General features: G+C 36.3%; 2 protein-coding genes and 2 pseudogenes across 2 annotated transcripts in view; 3 read left to right on the top strand and 1 right to left on the bottom strand.

Moving 5' to 3' along the window:
* The window catches only part of LOC100737179 (olfactory receptor 6C76-like), a 59,332-nt gene extending 43,767 nt beyond the window's left edge, over positions 1-15,565 (top strand). The window contains exon 2 of the mRNA XM_084955912.1: positions 15,421-15,565. The gene's annotated coding sequence lies outside the window, so the exon portion shown is untranslated. The remainder of the gene's footprint in view (positions 1-15,420) is intronic.
* Positions 1-22,549, bottom strand: part of LOC110258130 (olfactory receptor 6C3-like) — a 225,952-nt gene that overhangs the window by 84,752 nt on the left and 118,651 nt on the right. The gene's annotated exons all lie outside the window — the stretch shown is intronic.
* Positions 6,446-7,447, top strand: LOC110255256 (olfactory receptor 6C2-like; annotated as a pseudogene).
* On the top strand, positions 14,631-15,575 carry LOC110258555 (olfactory receptor 6C68-like; annotated as a pseudogene).

Raw genomic sequence — 22,549 nt, forward strand, 5'->3', positions numbered from 1 at the left:
GGGGTCAAATCAGAGCTGTAGGTGCTGGCCTACACCACAGCCACAGCAACATGGGATCTGAGCCACATCTGTAACCTACACCACTGCTCACAGCAATGCTGGATCCTTAACCCACTGAGCAAGGCCAGGGATCAAACCCACAACCTCATGGTTCCTAGTCAGATTCGTTAACCACTGACCCACGATGGGAACTCCACAACCACATCTTTAACTTCATATAATTTGTGTGTTATCATTTATGGTATTGACTGAACAATTCCAATTTCATTTTTTGTGAATTTGAGCATTGGACAACCTAGTGAAATACTGATGTTGCAAATATTGATGTTGTGAACAAGGAATATCACCATAGGTGGAAAAAAAAAGGAAGTGGGAGGGAATCAAAAATGAATGGGAAAAAAATTCAGTGTTGTTGGTAATGGAACACACCCTCACATCACGCACAAAAATAAACTCAAAATGGCTTAAAGATTGAAATGTAAGACAAGATACCATCAAACTCTGAGAAGAGAACAGAGGCAAAATATTCTCTGATATCAACCTTAAAAAAGTTTTCACAAGCCAGTTTCCCAAAGCAACAGAAATAAAAACAGAAATAAACCAATGGGACCTAATCAAACTGAAAAGCTTTGCACAGCAAAGGAAACCAAAAAGAAAACAAAAAGACAACTTACAGAATGGGAGAAAATAGTTTCAAATGATGCAACTGACAAGGGCTTAATCTCTAGAATATATAAACAACTTAAACAACTCAACAGCAAAAAAACCAACAACCCAATTGATAAATGGGCAAGAGCTGAATAGATATTTCTCCAAAGAGGATATACGGATGGCCAACAAGCACATGAAAAAATGTTCAACATCGCTGATTGTAAGAGAAATGCAAATCAAAACTACCACGAGATCCCACCTCACACCAATCAGAATGGCCATCATTTATAAGTCCACAAAACTAATGCTAGAGGGGGTGTGGAGAAAAGGGAACCCTCCTGCACTGTTGGTGGGAATGTAAGCTGGTACAGTCACTATGGAGAACAGTATGCAAGTACCTTAGAGAACTATCTATAGGACTACCATATGACCTAGCAATCCCACTCTTGGGCATATATCCAGACAAAACTTTCCTTGAAAAAGACACATGCACCCACATGTTCATTGCAGCACTATTCACAATAGACAAGACATGGAAACAACCCAAATGTCCACTGACAGATGATTGGATTAGGAAGATGTGGTATATATACAAAATGGAATACTATTCAGCCATTAAAAAAGCACAAAATAATGAAATTTGAAGCAACATGGGTGGAACTAGAGACTCGCATACTGAGTGAAGTAAGTCAGAAAGAGAAAGACAAATACCATATGATATCACTTATATCTGGAATCTAATATATGTCATAAATGCACCTTTCCACAGAAAAGAAAACCATGGACATAGAGAATAGACTTGTGTTTGCCGAGGGGGAGGGGGAGGGAGTGGGATTGACTGGGAATTTGGGGTTAATACATGCAAACTACTGCCTTTGGAATGGATAAGCAATGAGATCCTGCTGTATAGCACAGGGAACTATATCTAGTCACTTATGATGGAGAATGATAATGTGAGAAAAAAGAATGTATACATGTATGTGTGACTAGGTCACCTTGCTGTACAGTGGAATATTGACAGAACACTGTAAACCAGCTATAATGGAATAAATAAAACTCATTATTTAAAAAATTCAGTGGTGTTAAATTAAAATTAGAAGCAGCAGTTTAAACTGATGATTTCTTTCTTTCTTTTTTTGGGGGGGCCACACTTGTGGTACATGGAAGTTCTTGGGCCAAGGACTGAACCGAGCAACAGTAGAGACCCAAGCCACAGCAGTAATAACAAGAAATTCTTAACCACTAGGCCACCAGGGAACTCTGTAATGATTTCTTAATATGCTTTTTTCTAGCTTTGTCTTTGAAAGATCCAAGCATCTTGATAGCATCACTATGCTCCAAAACAAAGAGGGATTCTGAAATGACACAGAAGCCTTCTTGAGAACTAAATTGCAAAACAGTGAGTACTGGAAAGAAAAATTACCATAAAAACAAAGGATCATAATATTCAAAAAAAAGAGTTCACAGTGATGCCACTATAAATACAGATATTGGTATGGACATGAAGATGGATGCGTACTGAAAAAGAGAAACTACAGAAGCATCCTAATGCCAAATTATTCATTTAGAAAGAGTGGAAAATTTTTTCAATCACCATTTCAAAACCTCATGTCACATGAAACCCTTTCCATTTGATTCCCCCCATCCCATGCTCACCTGGGCTGTGTCCCTCCTACCTCACTATGTGCGCTTTCTATGTAGTATTTTCTGTGGAAACCTCCTTATGTGGTTGACTGGTGCATGTTGGATACAGATGTTAATGCACATAACATAAAATAATAAAATAATTGGAATAAAATAGAAGTATATGACAAGATCAGGATCAGTAAAGCTTCTCACATAATGGCAACAGATTCAGAAACAATAAAACAAAGGTAAGTATATTTTACTACAATGTAACCAACTTTCCAATTTATCACCACCAACCAGAAGTTGCATGAGATGTTAAATAACAAATCATAAAATCGGATTTGTAAACTCTCATACTTGCAAAGACTTAATATCCTGAATATGTGCAAAGATCCTGGAAAAGCCTAAAGAATCACTTTACTGCAACATCAGTGAAAGGCAGTCATGTTCTTTTCATCAATAAAGCACAAATTACAGATAAATATTTGAAATTATGCTATAATATTAGCAATTACAAACTGTGAGATAACATGAATAAAATATTATTTGGATCATCATGTTGGCAAAGATTTAGTACACTAATGATACATCCTGACCTTGATGTTATGAATGCATTTTCCAGTCTCCAAGGACACTGTCCCAATTCCTAGGTGCATTAGTTAGCTTTTGTTTGTGTGGTTTTTTTCTATATTGTTATATTTCACATTCATTACTAACCTTGAAGCAGGGTCACCAAGGACCCTTTTTTTAAATTTAGTTTCTCTTACCTGCTCCAGGTTGATCATATAAAGAAAGCATCCTCAGCCACATCTGTGGTGAAACTTTTCAGAGAATCACTTTGTGTTCAAATTGTTGGATCAGACCATCAACTTTTCAAGAATCAGAATTTCTGGTTTTCTTTTGTTTGTTTCCCAGTCTTTCCTTCTATCTAGCTGTTCAGATTATGTAGAAATAGTCCATTTTCAAATTTAGACTGATACTGTCATTCATGGTAAAATGTTAGACACAGGAATATAGAATTTCAGATACCTTATTGATGCATTTCCACTGCTATCTTTGAGTGAAAGTTAAGAGCGAAAGAATTCCTAGGCTAAATCCATGTCACTACTAATTATTCTTGTTTAATTACAAGAATCTGCGGGCATAAAACAAAAACTGAAGCCTGAATGACAGACTAATGCGTACGTATGCACGTATTTCTTAAATTAATACTTTTCCTATTCTGAAATTTAGAAAAATAATTAAAATAGCTCCTATCTCTTTCCTAACTATACATCTATATTATATGTAAACATGCATTTATACATAAATGTACATTTATATGTAATGTATGCATCGTGTATTTTTAATTTGAGAAGTTCACAAGGATATGGGAAATTAATTTCACTTCTTGAATGTCGTTTTCAAGAATATTAATCATGGGAGCAAATAAGGAAATCTCTAAGCTTATTTTATACACTGGTTAAGTGGGTGGGCAATAGTACACTCAATTCTGATGGGCATATAATGTAACATCTATTGTTCCCACACCAACACATGTGCATGTGCACAGATATGCACAGTTTCAAATACATAAATATATCTCTCCAACTTAATAAAATGTGGCTTGACATTTCATCTACAAAAATCTTGTCTTTTAAAAAACATAAATATTTTTGATGTCTAGGCATAATGAACAAAAAATGGTTTAAAAAAAATCTAGTAAGTTACAGCTGTAATATGACTTAAGTTGTCAGAATGTTTCTGAGACGTGTTTCTGAAGTAGGTGACCAAAAGGACAAAACGGTGGTTTTGCATCCTGGGACAATGCCAAGGATGAGCAAAGACTTTTGCTACAGGTTACAAGGAATGAAGAGAGGATGATCACAGGAAGGAAGGAAGGTGGGCTCTAGGGGAAAACAATCCTGTGTTTCTCAATTTGAGCTACTGCAAATACTTCAATGGTGGATGTGCAAAGCAGGAGAGGGAACCGCATGTAGACCAAATTATCCGTCCATGAGCCTACATCAGTGTTTGTCCTCCCTGATAATGTCTAGACTCTGAGCACTGCCTTTCATTATACAGCTTCCATTGGAGACAATCCGGGTAAAGAAGGCGCTCAGGAGCCAGCTGTGGTTGAAACTAACCATCCAATAATTCAACACCCAGAAAAGAAGCCAATTCTAGTCTAACTAGACAACCATCAAAATAGTTTGCCCAATGCACTATCAGTAAAATAAAAAAGAGTATCCTACACAATTAAGGGACTTTCTATCAAAAAGTACAAGTAAATATAACACAATAGAAAAGTATCATTAGCTCATATCTAGAACTTTTTAAAAGCCTCATTACCTTAGACTTATTTTTCTATAAGTCCCATTTTTTAAATGATCTATATTAGAAAGAATCTGAATGAACAGTCATGGAGCTGTGAACAGTCAAGCTGATGAAATGCCCAGACTGAGTGACTACACTCTACTGCTCAAAAATTGGTGCAGCAAAGGTCAAGGAAGCATGATACGAACTCCTGCTGAAGAAAGTTCCTTCAACATCATTGTAGTATCTGTAATATCTTCTATCAGGATCACAGGAGTAAAGAACTTGAGTCAAGTAGAATCTTGGAATACAAGTAAAGAATGTATCTTCATCTTTATACATAAATATATGTATATACGTGTGTGTTTATACATATACTGAGCAACAATTATAATTCCAGAAATGTGATAAGATCTGGGTATAATATTGAGAACAAGACAGACCCTGATCTAAGATTATCACAGTCTAACTGAGTGATGAACAATAAATAGAGCAATACTAGACAGTTCTGATTTGGGGATGATGAATCCAGGAACACAATGGAGATGTGCCTTGCCTCATCTGGAAGAACTGAGATGGGAACCTCAGAACTCATTCTAGATACCGTGAGGGAAACAGATTACAATAATCAAAACAGGTGACAGGAAGTCCAGCTAGAGCATGACTGTTTCATATTGAGTGTGAGATCAAGGTTCTGAAACAGGCTTTTTTATAATATACTAAGGATACAGGTCTAACTGGACTAGCCAGGATCCATCTGTGGCCAACAGGGTTGAAGGAACCCTTCCAGAAGAAGAGTAATAATAATGAATTGAGTAGGAACAGTGAGAGTGGATTCGTGGATTTGTGGATAAAGAAGCTAGATTTCAGCAGCCTTAGTAATGAAGAGAAGGAGATAGAGAAGACAAGTAGACAGGGCATAAAGATAAAAAAGGAATATATATGCTCACCCAGAGATTTTATTATTTTTTCAAAGCTTCATTTTAATGGCATGGTCTTTGGAATTCAATGTTTTTGACTATATCATTTCTTGAAAGTGTGTGTGGCCTATGAATTACAGTATACACACTGAACATTTCACAAGCCATGTGGAAACAATACTTTACCACTGGGGGGTAGAATCTAAGAAAAAAAATGGATATCCTTTAGTCTTCCCATTTTTATTTTGGTTGTCATTTCTAACTTGTCTATGCACACTGGAAATTCCATCAGATAATGTTAAATTTTTGCTTTCAACAACTGTATGAAAGGATTTGTATATAACTGGATTTTTCCGCTTGATTTAAATGTTTGGTAGAAATCTACAATTCAGCCATCTGAGGCTGTAGTTCTCTTTGCGGGATGATTTAAGTATGCATTTGTTGACTTTAATACTGGAGATAGGGCTACACTGGTTAGATGTTTCATCTTGAATTCGCTTAAGTAGATAATGTTTTTCATGGACATAGTTCATTCACTTAAATGGCCAAATCTACTTTGCAGAGCTTTCCAAAATATTCCATTTTAATCTTTTTAGTATCTGTATGATGTATTTAATGTTTTTAATAATCTGTAATGATGTATGTATAATATGTAATGTATATTATTATCATATTATTATCATATTATAATATGTAATGTATAATATGTAATGATGGATAATCTCACATTCCTGATAAATTTCATCTTTTCTCTTTTTTCCAGATCAGTCTCCATCACAGTTTATCCATGTTAGTCATCCTCTCCAAGAATCAGCTTTGGATTCTAGTAATCATCTCTCTTGTTTTTTCTGTTTTCTATTTCACCAATTTCTGACTCATTATTTCCTTTCTTCTGTGTAGTTTCTCTTTGACTTTTTACACACAGATCGCCTAGAACACCGAAGGTAATAATGAGAAATCACACGGTCATAACAACATTCATCTTGGTGGGACTTACAGAGGACCCAGAGCTACAAGTTCTGATTTTTATCTTCTTATTTCTTACCTACGTGCTGAGCGTTACTGGGAACCTGACCATTATCATTCTTGCACTCACAGATTCTCATCTTAAAACGCCTATGTATTTTTTTCTTTGAAACTTCTCCTTCTTAGAAATCTCATTCACAACAGTCTGTATCCCCAGATTCCTGTACAGTATATCAAGTGGGGACAACATCATGACTTATAATGCCTGTGCCAGTCAAATATTTTTTATTGGACTCTTTGGAGCCACCGAGTTTTTTCTCCTGGCCGCCGTGTCCTATGACCACTGTGTGGCCATCTGCAAACCCCTGCATTACATGAGCATCATGAACGGCAGAGTCTGCACCATCCTTATCCTCTGCTGCTGGACCTCTGGGTTGATGATCATCATCACACCACTCAGTGTGGGCCTCCAGCTGGAATTCTGTGACTCCAACGCCATTGATCATTTTGGCTGTGATGCATCCCCTCTCTTTAAGATCTCATGCTCAGATACATGGTTCATAGAACAGATGGTTATAATCTGTGCAGTCGTGACATTCATCATTACACTGATAGGTGTTGTTCGTTCATACAGATGTATCATCAGGACAATTCTCAGATTTCCTTCTGCTTCACAAAGAAAGAAGGCTTTCTCCACGTGTTCTTCTCACATGATTGTTGTTTCCATTACCTACGGCAGCTGTATTTTTATCTATATCGAGCCTTCAGCCAAAGAAGAGGTGGACATTAACAAAGGAGCATCTGTGCTCACTACATCTATTGCTCCATTGTTGAACCCCTTTATTTATACTTTGAGGAACAAGCAAGTGAAACAAGCTTTCAATGACACGATCAAAAAAATTGCATTTACATTACACAAGAGCAAGCTGAATCAAATGAAAATGATAGATTTATTGCTTAATATTTTTTCCAAAGACCCTAACTAGTTCAGTAAGAGGACACTTCTTATGAATCCTTCATATCTTGATTTGTGAAACTACATGGAACAAATCCTCTCTCTCAAAACCAAAATAATTTATATCATTACAAGAAGATGAGAATTTATTTCCAAGAAACAAAATCACCCTTCATCTCACAATAAGCCTTTCCAATATTAGCCAAAAGAAACTGCATAACTTGTTAAATATGGTACCAATGATTTCTAAGAAATTTTTGGAAGAGTTTCGATGAACTCCTTTAATTTGCATATGTAAATATACTAAAACATTTTCAATATAGGAAGAAATATTTCATATTTGTTTTAAGGTACTAGTATGACAAAATACAAAATAAAGGTACTCAAAGCATGACAAGTAAAATTAAAAGATACTGATGGAAGATAGTGTGAGAAAAAGAATATATGTGTGTGTGTGTAAATCAACTATGCCTTAATAAAAATAATAAATTTTAAAAAGATATTGTAAAACAATAAGAAAATAAATACCTGGAATATAGAAACAAATATGATATGAAAAAGATACAAGAGCTGGAATATTTAGCAGATTAATATCAAGAAACAGGAGAGAACTTGAAACCACACCTGCATGACAACAGCATGCAAGCACTCATGGAAACAAAACAATAAACAACGTTAAAAACAAAAGTGCTTTTGTTTCCAGCTCTGTCAGAATAACCAGTGTGAGACCACTGGTTTTCTCCCTTATATCATGAAACTAAATCACCTATATGAGGAAACTTTTGACAAGCAGCTCAAAAGAAAGAGAAATTCAGTACCTCTAAGACCACAGTTAGCAGTGGCTCAGCCCATCCTATGAGCTAGAGACGAAGCTCAACATGACTGTCTCACTGAGGTCAGCTGGAAAACATCAGGTCGGCTGGAAGACAACAGGTCGGCTGAAGTGGTTAGAATCTGCCAGTGATGGCTACATTATACCAGGATCTGGGCAAAGTTCCCCATATACCCTTGCCTGAGTGATTGGCTGAAGACACTGGGGCAAGGGTAGTCTATGCTCACCAGTGATAAGGCTGAGAGGTCAACAGAGATACTGGAGGTTGAGCATTCTGAGGGGCAGGAGTTTGGGCCCAGCCAATATAAGGAGACCTTGTCAACATCTCTTCCACCACAGGCCTCCCGCTGAATACTTGGGAAAGTCACCTAGAAGTACCTTAGCAGTCAGGACCACATTGTAGATCAAAAATCAAAAAATTAAGGCCTGAGAGTAAGATCTATCCACCACCAGTTCTTTTTAGTTTTTTCATTTTTTAAAGTTTTCTTGAAGTGTAGTTGATTTACAATGTCGTGATATTTCCTGCTATACAACAAAGTGATTCAGTTACACATACACACATCACTTGTTCGTATAAATAAAGTTTTCTTGGAACACATTCATTCCCACTCATTTGTACACTGTCTATAGCTGCTTTTAACGGCAGAGTGAAGTAGTTTAAAAAAGACCTCATGGTTCCCAAAGCTGAAAATGTTTACTAACTGGCCTTTTCCTGAAAAAAGTTTGCAAACCCCTACTGTAGAGTTTACTTCGCCATTTTTACAATTTTGGATCATTTGGGAAAAAATAATGAGAGGTAGGTTGCTATGCAAATAACATTCTCTTCATCTCCCCAGATGACTCCAGGCATAGCTCTCACACTTGGATAGCTGAAAGAATTCAACTTGTCCATCCTTCTGAAATCTTCCCCTTTGTCCCTGAATGGGCTTCAAAAGAGAATTTCTAAGGATGAGGTCTTGGGAAACTGCCTATTCTATCCACCTAGAGCTCATAATTACAGCTAAAGGTAGAACTGTAACACTGTTTTATAGCAAATAGAGAATTCAATTGCTGGCCTTTTAACAGGAAATTTTATTCAGCCGACCAATTTCTATAAATTTGGACTCTCGCCTCCACCTTCCCTGAAAAAAACACACTTACTAGACTTACAACTCCCAAAGTTGCATATGTATAATTAAAATCAAGCAATATGAATATACTCGCTATGGCAACTGAAGTCCAGGTAAGGCCATCTCCTTGGCCTGCCCATCAATGTGCTAAACTATTTTGGGGGCCATAAATGTATGATACTGTCGAGTTTGCATAGTGTCTCATAAGTGCTATCTTGCTGAGTCATCACAAGAGCATCCTGCCCTGCATTCACATACAAGCAGCCTTTTAATTTTGGACAAAGCCACCTTAACATGAAGAGGCCATCCAAGATAAAAATTATTGGAGACTACTTCTAATTATATCCTGCTGGAAACTGTAACTATTTTTTAAAAAGAGTACATTTATTAATTCTTATAATTTGTCTAATGTTTTTTAAAAAACCCTTTATGTACAAGGTATTTAAAGTATATGTTGGAAATTTCTGTTTTCAAATTGAAATAAGGGAGTTCCATTGAGGCACAGTGGGTTAAGAATCTGACTGCAATGACTAGGGTTGCTGAGAAGACATGGGTTCAATCCCCAGCCCAGTACACTGAGTTAAGGGATCCGATGTTGCAGTAGCGGTGATGTAGGTTGCAGCCATAGCTCAGATTTAATCCCTGGCTGGGAACGTCCATATAGCAGAGGGGCAGCCATTAAAAAATTAAAATTAAACTGAACATTATATACTCAAAGTCAGATGACACATTAAAATGACGGTTTAAAGCAGACATACATAACACAGAGTTTACCTCATATTCAATGGTGAATTAATGAATTCTTCTCCTCTAAGATCAAGATATGAATGTCTAATTTCGCCACATCTATTCAATATTCTACTGGAACTTCTAACCAATATAATAAGGCAAGAAAAAAAGTCCAGATGGAAAAAAAGTCACAAAACTGTCAAATGGATAGATGCACCATGATTATGGAACAAAGATTCAGGCCTACAAGTATAATCAAATAAATTCTCACAACAACCTGAATGAACGTGGAAGCAAATCCCTTCTCAGCTAACCCTCCACATGAGAATACAATACAGTTCACACCTTGATTAAAGAGCCTAAGCAGAAGACCCAGTAAAGCTGTGCCTTGAATCCTGATGCACAGAAACTATGAGATAATAAGTGTGCAGTTTTAAACCACTAAGTTGGTGATGTAGTCATAAAAAGTGATGTAGTCATAAAAACCTAATGCAAGACTTTAGGAAATGTTTACTGCTTTCATTAAAATGCAATTGTTTGGAGTATGCTAGGTTCCTATTTTTTCCCTTATTTCTCAGCATGTAAAAATGGGCTTCAACATGAATTTGCTAATAATATTGAAATTTCTCTTTGTATTCATATCTTCATGGTTTGAAAGCTGATATACATTTAGGCTCAACTTTTTAAGTTGGGGAAACTATAATGTGCACAAAACAGGAGGAAACAATCTTTATGTTTATAATCACCCTAAGAGTGTACAGATAGGATAAACATACATAAAGTAATAATGAATATTACAAAAGCAACCTCTGCAACTGTAGGCTTTATGAACCACGATTCTGATCATATGATTTTTTAGAATAGACTATACATTACAGAAAAAAAGGTGATTAAAGATAAGATTCACAGACATCCAGGGAGGAATTTAAAGCAACTGAATGAGGATGATCCTCACTGCTGCCAGAAAACAGCAGACGAAGTCTTGTAGAAACAATGTCATGTATTCTAGGCCTTTGGAGATGCCCACATCAAAAGCACGGGACAGCTCTTCTTTTCTAATTTTCTCTACCCAGATTATGACTGGGACACATTCACTGGCTGAGTGTTTCTTGGAGAGAAAAATTAACCTGAGGAGTTCCTACTGTGGTGCACTTTCCCAGCTTTTTGTTTAAGGTCTCACTCAGCCTCTCAAGAGTTTACGGCAGCAGTGAAGGTGGTTTCTTAATTCCTTATTCTCTGACATCTCTAATCCTTATGAGAACCAATTCTCCCCAGAACCCTCTCCTGATGTCCCCTTAAACTGAGGAAAACTAAATTATGAATTGAACTGTCGACTGATCTCTGTATTTGCGTAGTTGCAGAAAACCCTCTCTAGTACAAAGAAAGATGCTGAGTCTTTTTCTAAGACAATGCATTAAGGTTAGCCACCCATCACATTCATACTAATAACTTCTTTTCCTGGATTGGGGTGACATATACTTTTAATACATCAGATGAGAAATCAAAAGCCATACAAATAGAAAAACTTGTCTACCTACAACTAAGAATTTTTCATAGAGGAACTGTCTGGAGTATAAGCAGTCATATGTCAAAGATATTTATATAAAACCTTTAGAGTAGTATTTCTTATTATACAAACAGAAATGTACACAACCTAAGTTTCCAAACTGGTGGTAATTATTATCATAGAGAGGTTATAATTTTATAAAGGAAGTCATTAAAACTGCTATAAATCTCCATGTGTTAATAATTAAAGACACCATAACAGGCTGGATGAAATGGTAGATTACAACAGTGTTTGCAAGTTTACTTCTGCTCTTAAGTTTGAGTGAGTCAACCTCTGAAACTTCTTTTATAACGCAATTTACAATGGTAATCTCTAAGTCATTTTTTTCCTTTTGACCTTCACATTTTTTTCATAAAATCTATGAGTTACATAAGGAAAGTAAAGAAAGCGTTTATCAATACCAATGTCATTGCCTTAGAAGATACAGGAAAAAAAATTAAACATTTTATTGCTGGATTTATATTAGCCAGCATCATCACACTGTATCTAATATTATTCTTGCACTTTCTTGTCATTAAGAGCACTGTCCACACTGCTGTCAGGTTCACTTTCAAAACTTTATATTAATATTCCTTGGTGTCTTTCAAACCTGGGTCTCCAAGGACTTTTGTTTGTTGACGCTAATGATCCTTGTTATGGGTAGAATACATAAATTAACAAGCCACAATATTTGGTGCCAAATATGTTTTCCTGACCAATGATTTTAGAATATGAACAATCCCTGATCTGTCAATAGCCTATCATATACTCCCAGCCCTTTAAAATAGGCATTACTTTATTTCAGCTACCAAGCCAAGACAAGAACGTATACGCCTAGTGTAAAATGACAAAGTACCTCTTCCAGAAGAAGTTCTGTGGTATAGGAAGTATATGAAATGGTATATGATATAGGAGGCTCTGGGTGTCTCCAGGGAATTTCTAGCTGAGGTAGTTTCCTGAGAAAACGTGGCATTCAGGTCTCCACTGGCATATTCCTGTTCACTCTGTTTAAGAGTATGTTCAGGAGTTCCCGATGTGGCACAGTGGAAATGAATCTGACCAGGAACCATGAGGTTGCAGGTTCAACCCCTGGCCTGGCCCAGTGGTTTAAGGATCCAGTGTTGCTGTGAGCTGTGGTGTAGGTTGCAGACAAGGCTCGGATCTGGTGTTGCTGTGGCTGTGGTATAGGTCAGCAGCTGTAGCTCTGATTGGACCCCTAGCATGGGAATCTCCACATGCTGCAGGTGCAGCCCTAAAAATAAAAAAATAAAATAAAATAAATAAAGTATGTTCAAATAAACTGTCAAGAGATGCCATGAGATAACTTAGAGCTTAAATGGTAAGTATGACAATGTTTGGTGCCTTACTTATTTTAATGGTTTGTATGTGTGCATTCTGGCAGAAGGTAGCAGGTGGATGGGAAATGTCATGATAGATTTTTCTCTTTAAGCAAAGTGTTAGACTTAAAAAAACCAATACAATTAGCACTTGAAGGTACTATCCTACAATCAGTTAAAAGTGGAGCACATATAAATCTCACAGGATATCATAAGGCTTATACGGATGATGTCTATGATAGACTTAACCAGTGCCTGGACCATATGAAGGGACTAGTAAGCAGGCATTATTATAATTATATTGAAATATATTTATATTATGACTTACACTGAATGAATTCAAAGCATACATGATCAAGTGTTATCAAGAATGGTGAGGTTGAAACCCAGAGAGTAAGTGATTGAGAAAAAAAATGCAAAAAAAAAAAAAAAACAGAGGCAAAAATGTGGACTTGAAAGAAATGCCAATGGAGGAAAGAGTTTCATGGAAAGTCTAATCAGCAACTTTTTTCTTGACTTTTTCTCCATAATATGGTGTGTAAATATGTTTCAGTATGAGTGGTTAAATGAAGCATCCAAGTATAGCTTTTATATCCTTCAGAAGTTACTTCGTTATAATAAGCAAAACCTCACAAGGTGATGAAAGTGCAATAAAGTAACCAGGTTGTACTGCACAGTGTTATCCAAGAAGTAACATAAGATACACGAAGAATCTAGAACCTCAAAACTGTACGTTTTGTAGTCTTTTACCCTTACAATGAATGATCAAACAATAGAAAGCAAAAAAAAAATTGTTTAAGAGATAACTGAAATGCCTAGTTTTGGCCCTGGTATGAATCTTTGTTAGGATTTTAATAATTCCCAAAACTTACAGCAAAGAAATGAAATCTGAGGTCAATATTTTTTATTTTGCTTATGTATTGAAATAAAACATTTGGCAGAATAAAAAAAAGCTATAATATATGAAATGCAAAATAAATGTTATATAATAATAAATGCATAGTATTATAAAGTGGTAACACAAAATATAGGAAATGAAGCTTTAACTAGAACTGCAAAATGACAAATCAGATGTTTTTGAGTCAAAACATGTTTTGCCCTTAAAATGAATGACTCATTAGAAAGCCAAAAAATTGAACTGAAGAGATTGCAATGTCTTATTTGGGTCCTGCTCTAAAATTTTATTTATGATTTTAATGATCCCCAAATTTTAAAGCAAAGAAATGAAATAGAAGTTTATTTTTTTAAAAAACTTTACTTAAGATTTGAAGGAAGCATTTGGCCGAATTAAAACGTAGCTACAACATAGGAAATGAAAAATAAATGTAATATAATAAAAAATCCACAACCCAGGGTAGGAGCTAAAAATACTTAATTCATTATACATTAAATTTACGAGTTTACTAAAGGGACAGTTAGACTCTAAGTCAACAACTAAAAGGTATAAAAATTTTACTTGTCATTATGTATAAACAGACCGGAGAGCTCAGTCACTGTAAAATATGAAATGGTATTCCTTGGATCCACAAGTAAAACTCATGCATGTTGGATGAGTCAAATATACAAGAGAGTGTTCATCACTGGATGACGGTGTCATTGAATTCTGCATTCAAATCTCTCCGACCTTGACATGTAGGGTTGGCAAAATCCAGGAGTCAATAATGAGAAACCACACTGCAATAACAACATTCATCCTTCTGGGACTGACAGAAGATCCTCAGCTGCAGCTTTTGCTTTTCCTTTTCCTCTTTCTCACCTATATATTGTGTGTAACTGGAAATCTGACCATCATCACCCTAACCTTGCTGGATCCCCACCTTAAAACCCCCATGTATTTTTTCCTCCAAAATTTCTCTTTCTTAGAAATCTCATTTACAACTGCCTGCATTCCAAGATTCCTATACAGTATATCACCTGGGGACAGAACAATTACCTATAATGCATGTCTCACTCAAATATTTTGTACGGATCTCCTTGGGATAACTGAGTTCTTTCTCTTGGCAACCATGGCATATGATCGCTATGTGGCCATCTGCAAACCCCTGCATTATATGACAATCATGAGCAACAAACTCTGCAAAACAATGGTTGTCTGCTGTTGGCTGGCAGCACTTCTGATTATCCTCCCTCCATTCAGCTTGTGTTTTCATCTGGAATTCTGTGATTCCAATCTCATCGATCATTTTGGCTGTGATGTACCTAGTCTCTTGAAGATCTCATGCTCAGACACCTGGTTGATTGAGCAGATGGTTATAGCCTGTGCTGTGCTCACTCTCATCATCACTCTTGTAGGTGTGGTTCTCTCCTACATATACATCATAAGGACGATTCTAAAATTCCCTTCTGCCCAACAAAGAAAAAAAGCCTTTTCTACCTGTTCTTCCCACATGATTGTCGTTTCCATCACCTATGGCAGCTGCATCTTCATCTACATCAAACCATCTGCCAAAGAAGAGGTAAATCTCAATAAAGGAGTGGCATTGCTTCTTTCTTCCATTTCACCAATGCTGAATCCTTTTATATATACTCTGAGGAATAAGCAAGTTAAACTAGCCTTTCAGGACTCACTCAAAAAAATTGCATTTCTTTTAAGAAAGCATTATTGAAGTATAATTTAAAATAAGAAAATACACCCATTTTTAAGAAAGTAAAATGTGTCTCTTGATAAAGGCACTCAAAAGATGCACATCTACCTTATTTTTCCATAAAGCTGATAACCAATATTATAGTTTCCTAGCTTTTACACCAATCAGGTTGACGTCACTGGCATTTAATCCTTCATTTTCCCTTCAGTTCATATACTTAGCAACTAATTATTGATCACTGCATTGTGACAAACCCAATACATCATTTTTAATCCTTTACCCAGAACCTATCCTAATTACTTCATTCCTTTTTCTCCCTTTTGATGATTTTCTCACATATTTTACAATATGGGTGTAGAGCTGTCATTCTTTCATAATGAATTATAATTGACATACAATATTAGTTTCAAGCATACAACATAGTGGCTCAATATTTTTATGCATGATGACATGATCACCACAATAAGTCTAGTTACATACTGTCTGTTGAGTGTACTGTCTGCAAAACATTATGAGGGAATGTTTTGGGATGAAATAGACCTTTCATGTAATATGCATTTTGGTAAGTACTTGAATGGATATATTTTTCAATATTTCTCAAAATTTACACTAAAAATGGGTGTATTTTCTTATTTTAAATTATACTTCAATAATGCTAATTAAAATGCAAAGAAAATGAGCAAAACAACTTCAATAGGAACAACACATAAAGAAAATGTTCAAATGGTAAATAAGCACATGAAAATGAGATATGACTGCAGACACACATACAGGCATCCACACACAGTCCAAATGAGATGTGGAGTTCTTACACACTACTCACGGGAATGTAATCGGTACACGCACTTTGAAAAACAAACATGACTATCAAATAAAATCTTTGGTATGTTACTACCAGAACTATATGCATATGTAAACAAAAAAAATATATAATATCTTCATACTGAGACTACTGAAAATAAGCAAGAGCTGGCAATTTCAATTTACATCACCAGCAATACAAATAAACTTTGCCATGTTTATACGTGGAGTCAATATACAGCATTAAAAAAGAATAAGCTATTGCTATATCCCAAGAGTTTTTGGATGTCACAAACACTCCAAAAAATGTTCACAAAAGACCAGGGATACAAAGGTATTAGTTCTTTTAGATCAAACTCGAAAACAAGCCAGAGTAATATAGAATAACAGAAGTTAGAATAGTGGCTACTTTGGTAGAATCTTGACTGACAGTGGGTAAAAGAGAGTTAAACTTAATGACTGTTAATAGTCTAGATCTTAATCTGCGTGGTGGTCAGTTTGCCTGTATATATTTATAAAGATTAGGTAACCAGTATAACTTAATTCTGTGCCGTCACTACACTTTTTCTTGTGTTATATATATCAATATATTATTAAAGTGAAACAGACGTTTCCAGGAAAACAAAAAATTAGGAAATTCATCAACAGTATACCTACACTAAATAATTATAATAATAGATTGCTTTTTACAGCTAATAAAAACAATCATGTGTATTCTTGAAGATGCCATAAGTAAGGAAGAACACTGGAAATTTAAATGCATATCATCTGCATAAATAAAACAACTTTCAGGTAAATGGAGATTTTTTTTTTTTATAATTTGGTCTTTTTGCCATTTCTCGAGCTGCTCCCTTAGCACATGGAGGTTCCCAGGCTAGGGGTCCAATCGGAGCTGCAGCTGCCGGCCTACGCCAGAGCCACAGCAACGCAGGATCTGAGGCGAATCTGCAACCTACACCACAGCTCACGGCAACGCCAGATCCTTAACCCACTGAGCAAGGCCAGGGATCGAACCTGCAACCTCATCGTTCCTAGCCGGATTCATTAACCACTGGGCCACGACGGGAACTCTGAGATTTTTTAAAACAACAAATATTTCTGGAAAATTAGAATTTTTCAAGAACTACCAGAAAGTTTGAGGATTTTTAATGACTTGTCTGCATGCTAGAATAAAGGATAAAGAGAGTGTCATAATATATTTATTGTTTTATTACTACTTCAGAAACTTGTGGCCAAGCTAGATTCACACATCTTTTAAGTCCTTTAAGGAATTGCTGAATTTAGAAAATGCCAATTCAGGAGTTCCCTTAGTGGCTCAGTGGTTAATGAATCTGACTAGCGTCCATGAGGATGCAGGTTCCATCCCTGGCCTTGCTCAGTGGGCTAAGGACCCTGCATTGCACTGAGCTGTGGTATAGGTTGCAGATGCGGCTTGGATCCCACGTTGCGGGGGCTGCAGCTGTGGCTGGCAGCTACAGCTCCGATTCAACCCCTATCCTGGGAACCTCCACATGCCGCAGATGTGGCCCTCAAAAGAAAAAAAGACAAAAAAAAAAAGAGAAAAAAAATAATAGAAAATGCCAATTCAGGATTTAATTTTTGGAAAAAAAAAATCCAAATTCTATCCAAACATCAACTACACTCTACTTAAAAATAAAGGTGATGGACGCATACATTACTTCCGTTGTGGTTAGGGTTTCACAGAGGTAGGCATAGTTACAAACTCAGAGCACTTTCTACATTATGTATGTGTGTTTTTGTATATCAATTATGTGTCCCAGTAAAGCTGCTGACAAAATAGAAAAAGCAAGATTAAAATTTGGAGAGGAGCATTTTGTCATCTTCTTTATATATTTAATGCATAAGGGCTAGAGAATTTTATTTCACAAATTAACATTCTAGAACTACTTTCTAAAGCCTCTGAGTTTGTATAGTGTAAGAACCCGTGTACTGTAAGATTTTTAATCTATATTAAGAATATCTCTAAGATACAAAGTTTTATTACCAGAGTAACTACAGTGTCATTTGATCTTAGATGGCCTGTGTTAGCATACCTAAGAACTTTCTCCTGTAAAAATATTAGGAGGTTAATTTTCAGTTATAGGTTTAGGGGGGCCATTCAACTGTGTCCTTCTAGGTGTTGCCTAGTAACATAGAGGGTCAAAGATCTGGCATTGACACTGTTGTAGATCAGGTGGCTGCTCTGGTGTGGCTTTGATCCCTGGTGCTAGAACTTTCACATTTTGAAAATGGACAAAAACAAAGGAAAAGAGGAGTTCCTGTCGTGGCTCAGTGGTTAACGAACCCAACTAGGAACCATGAGGTTGCGGGTTCAATCCGTGGCCTCCCTCAGTGGGTTAAGGATCTGGCATTGCAGTAAGCTGTGGTGTAGGTTGCAGATGCAGCTTGGATCCTGCATTGCTGTGGCTCTGGTGTAGGCTGGTGGCTAGAGCTCCAATTAGACCCCCAGCCTGGGAACCTCCATATGCCATGGGAGCGGCCCTAGAAAAGGCAAAAAGACAAAAAGAAAAAAAAAGAAAAAAAGAAAACTGGAAAAGTGAATGTTGTACTCTCTTAAGGAGACTGATCCTCTCTCTTGAGTGGTACAGCCCCATGGCTTTGATAACTACAGGCTGAAATTTAAGCCAATTTGGTTTAGAAAACACATTAGGAATGTGGTAAATATTAGGAAGAAATATAGAGTCCCTACTCTGCATATTCTCTCCAACTGGAGGTGCTTTTTATTATAAACTCATTCCTCCAAAATTAAAAAATACATGATTCATGCAATTTTTCAATGAAGACAGCAAAATATTTTTAATTAATTTGAACAATGATACCAGTAAGATATATAATATTAAATTAAACAATTTAAATTATTTAAACATCTATAACTTATAGAGAAATATATAACCTATAATTAAATAGTTTTCCAGGAGCATATCTACAATTAGATTGTAAGGTCAGGCAGGTCCTCTCCTCCTTTATTTCCAAGATATGGGCATTTTTTCAATAGTCTATTTGTGCAATCTCCTAAATTCCCTCCTCCCTATACTTCCCCTGATGGACGGATTTTGAATAGGAATATGATACGCTAGATGCATTCTATTCCCTTTGCTCACATATGGTTGTTGTTCTACAGACCAGATTTCAAACCAACTGAAATCTTGCAGCAAAAGGGTCCCCAAGATGCAGGAGTGGATCTGGATTTCTACCACTGCCTATCTGATCGCTATGACTAACTCAAGATACTCTTATTGGGATGTTCGAAGCCATGATTTCAATAACCCTGTAATAAATTTGGTAATTTAATCCACCTTTACTTGCCTACTTTCCTTCTCTACTTGACTCAGACTCAGGAAAGGAACAAAGGTGGAATTCCTTCAGGTACCATGGTCCCAAGTGTGCCAATGAGTGACAAAAACATTTCTGTGTATACAAGTGATATTACACATTGGAAGTAAAGTGTGACAATATACCTCAAAGTTCTAAAATGTAAGTGGCTTTTGCCTCAGGAATTCCCTTTCTGATAATATAAACTAAGGGAAAAAAGGACGCTTATATAAAATATTTAATATATAATTTAACAAGTTCAATATGAGAAACTTCATTAAATAATGCTTTCTCCATAAAGAGCATAATGCAAAAATTATGATGCAAACCTATATTTTCACCATGTAAATATTTACAGTTATTGGCACAGAAACTATATATATATAGATAGATACATACATACATATATATATATACACAAATATATACACACAAATTTCAAATACATATGTATATATATTTTTTTCCAAGTGAACACATAGACTTAAAGCAACTTTGTTGTATTTCCTTAACACTTTGCTACCTATGAGTTCAAGAGTATCCAAAAATACCTTTTCATCACAAAGTTATTATTTTACTCTAGGAATAAGTCCTTAAAATTGTTGCCTCTTCCTGTCTCCAAGGACATGATTCCCACTGCTGCCTGTGTTAGGTATTCTGCCAAACTTCAATGCATATTAGATTCTTTAGTCATGTTTGAACTTTGCTCATAAAGGACTATATTTATCCACAGAGTGTTGCCAATCATCCATAAGAGTCAGAGATAATGAAATATTCATCTTACTTCATGGGGGAAAAAAACCCTGTCTTTGCCAAGAGAGATCAGAGTATAGGCAATCTACAGATTCAAGGCAATCCCTATCACATTACCAAGGACATTTTTCACAGAACTCAAACAAAATATTTTCAAGTTTGTTTGGAAGCACACAAGACCCAGAATAGCCAAAGACATCCTGAAAAAGAAAAATGGAGCTGGAGGAATCAGGCTCCCAGACTTCATGCTATGCTACAATGCAACAGTCGTCAAAACTGCATGGTACTGGCACAAAGACAGAAATATACATCAGTGGAACTGGACAGAAAGCCCAGAATTCAACCCATGCACCTACAGCCAACTCATCTATGACAAAGGAGCCAAGGATATACAAAGGAGAAAGGACAGCTTGTTCAATAAGTGGTGCTGGGAAACCTGGACAGCCACATGGAAAAGAATGAAATTACAACACTCCCTAACACCATACACAAAAAATAAACTCCAAATGGATTCAAGACCTAGATGTAAGACCAGACACTATCAAACTCTTAGAGGAAAACATGGGCCAAACACTCCCTGACATGAACGGCAGCAACATCTTCTCAGATCCACCTATCAGACTATTGACAATAAAAACAAAAATAAACAAATGGGACCTAATCAAACTTCAAAGTTTCTGCACAGCAAAGGAAACCCTCAACAACACAAAAAGACAACCCACACAATGCGAGAAAATCTTTGCAAGTGAATCCACTGACAAGGGATTCATCTCCAAAATTCATAAACACCTACTGCAGCTCCATACCAAAAAACAAACAACCCCATCCAAAAATGGGCAGAAGATCTAAACAGACAGTTCTCCAAAGAATACATATAGATGGCCAAAATACACATGAAAAGATGTTCAACATCACTCATTATTAGAGAAATGCCAATCAAAACCACCATGAGGTACCACCTTACACCAGCCAGAATGGCCATCATCCAAAAGTCTACAAACAAGAAGTGCTGGAGAGGGTCTAGAGAAAAAGGAACCCTAGTACACTGTTGGTGGGATTGTAAATTGGTGCAACCACTGTGGAAAGCAGTGCGGAGATTCCTCAGAAAATGAAACATAGAACTACCATTTGATCCAGCAATCCCACTCCTGGGCGTCTATCCAGAGAAAACCATGACTCGCAAAGACACATGTACTCCGATGTTCACTGCAGTACTATTTTCTTTTTTTTTTTTTTTAATTTTCCCACTGTACAGCAAGGGGGTCAGGTTATCCTTACATGTATACATTACAATTACATTTTTCCCCCACCCTTTGTTCTGTTGCAACATGAGTATCTAGACATAGTTCTCAAACTGCAGTACTATTTTCAATAGCCAAAACATAGAAACAACCTAAATGTCCATTGACAGAGGAGTGGACAAAGAATATGGTACATATACACTATGGAATATTACTCAGTCATTAAAAGGAACGAAACACCAGCATTTCTAGCAACATGGATGGACCTAAAAGTTATCATGCTAAGTGAAGTCAGACAATGAGACACCAACATCGAATGCTATCACTGACACACAGAATCTGAAAAAAAGGGCACAATGAACTTCTTTGCAGAACAGATACTGACCCACAGACTTTGAAAAACTTACGGTTTCCAAAGGAGACCCTTTGGGGGGTGGGGAGATGCAGTGGTGGTGTGGGATGGAAATCCTATACAATTGGATTGTGATGATCACTGTACAACTCTAAATGTAATAAATTCATTGAGAAATAACAAAAAAATGCATTACCTGAAAATATGACATTATTTGAAATGCTTGTGCATTTGAAGTTCAAAATTAATCTATTACTCCCTTCCTCTTCACAATCCTATATATAAAACACAACAGTATTTTATAACAAATGGAGAACAAATGCCTTGCCATTTTACAGGAAATTTTGTTCAGCTTCTGAATTCCTATGAATCTGGACTCTCACCTCAACCTGCCCTGAAAAAAATGGACTTATTTACAACTCCCAAGTTGTATATGTACGATTCAAAATTAAGCCCCAGGAATACACGCCCTAAAGCCACTGAAGTCTAGGTAGGCCATATTTATTGAGAAACCA

This window comes from Sus scrofa, chromosome 5, assembly GCF_054392235.1.
Source record: "Sus scrofa isolate SSC_HxYL_T2T_F1_AM1 chromosome 5, Sscrofa_HxYL_maternal_Yorkshire_Landrace_v2.0, whole genome shotgun sequence".
Taxonomy (NCBI): Eukaryota; Metazoa; Chordata; class Mammalia; order Artiodactyla; family Suidae; genus Sus; species Sus scrofa.